Source organism: Echinops telfairi, unplaced genomic scaffold (genome assembly GCF_000313985.2).
Source record: "Echinops telfairi isolate 266 unplaced genomic scaffold, ASM31398v2 ScPeMD7_7467;HRSCAF=8505_1, whole genome shotgun sequence".
NCBI classification, from domain to species: domain Eukaryota; kingdom Metazoa; phylum Chordata; class Mammalia; order Afrosoricida; family Tenrecidae; genus Echinops; species Echinops telfairi.
This window is the reverse complement of record NW_022111368.1, coordinates 5,655,206-5,656,724: the sequence shown is the minus strand read 5'-3', so window position 1 is coordinate 5,656,724 and position 1,519 is coordinate 5,655,206. Positions and strand designations below refer to the sequence as shown.

Here is a 1,519-nt window from a genome sequence, read left to right as displayed (position 1 = left end):
TTGGACAGGGCAAGATATGACAAAATAACAATTTATAAATTATCAAGGGCTCATGAGGGAAAGGGGAGCAGGGAGGGAGGGAAAAATGAGGAGCTGATGCCTGGGGCTTATGGAGAGCAAATGTTTTGAGAATGATGAGGGCAATGAATGTACAAATGTGCTTTACACAACTGATATATGCATGGATTTTGATAAGAGTTGTATGAGCTCCTAATAAAACGGTTAAAAAAAAAAGACAGAGTGGTACTGCTGCCGGCGTGTTTCCAAGACTGACTTTTTATGAGAGCAGAAAGCCAAGCCTTTCTCCCTTCCAGTAGCTCACCTTATGGCGAACAAGCCAAAGTGTTACCCGATGTTGCTGTTGTTAGTTGCCTACAGTAATCCTATGCTCAAGGAGAAAACACTGCCCTGTCCTGCACCAGCCTCATAATCACTACCAAGCCGGTGCCCATTGTTGCAGCCACTGTGCAAATCCATCTCATGGAGAGCCTTCCTCTTTTTTGCTGCCTCTCCACGTTACCAAGCTTGATGTCCTTCTCCAAGGTTGGTCTCTCCTGACAATACATTCAAAGTTGTAAGATGACACTTTGCCATGCCTACCTCTAAGGAAAACTCCGGTCGTACTTCCTCCAGTTTGTCCATTTAGCAGTCCATGGTACTTTCAATATTTTTCTTGAGCACCATAATTCAAATGCATCAACTCTTCTTTGATCTTCCTTATTCAATGTTCAACAATCACATGCACAGAGAGGCAACAAAAAAACAGGGCTTGAGTCAAGGGCACCTTAGTCCTCAAAGTAACATCTTTGCTTTACAATACTCGAAGGAGGTCTGTGCAGCAGATTTTTCTAATGCAGCACGTCAGTTGATCTCTTGAAGCTATTCCCCCATGAGCATGGCTTGTGAATCCCAGTAAGACACAATGCTGGAAATGCTGGACTACTTCGGTCTTTTCTCCACTGATCATGATAGTACCCATCGGTCCAGTTGTGAGGGTTTGCGTTTTCTTGACATTGAGTTATGATCCGTACTGAAGGCTGCAGTCCTTGATCTTCCTCAGTCCCTGCTCAAATTCTCATCACGTTTAGTAAACAAGTTTGTGTCATCTGCACAGCATAGATTGTTAGGCCCTCCTCCAATCCCGATGCCACACTCTTGTTCATGTAAACCAGCTTCTCGGATGATTTGCTCAGCATCCTGATTGAATCAGTATGGTGAAGGGATACCACTTAAAGCCACCTCTCCTGATTTAAAATAATGCAGTATGTCCTTGTTCTGGTCACACAGCTCTTTCTTGATCCATGTATAAGTTCAGCAAGACACAAATCATTTTCGTGGAATTATTTTTCTCAAATTTACCCATAGTTTGTTCTTATCTACATCACTGAATTCCTTAGCACAGTCAACAAAACTCAAGTCAACATCTTTCTGGCATTCTCTGCTTTGAGTCAAAATCCACTCAGGAAAGGATGAAGTCCCAGAGCTGAACAACAACAACGGAAAATCATGAATTTTTTTT

General features: G+C 42.6%; 1 protein-coding gene across 1 annotated transcript in view; it reads right to left on the bottom strand.

Moving 5' to 3' along the window:
* The window catches only part of MYO16 (myosin XVI), a 580,058-nt gene that overhangs the window by 451,474 nt on the left and 127,065 nt on the right, over window positions 1–1,519 (bottom strand). The gene's annotated exons all lie outside the window — the stretch shown is intronic.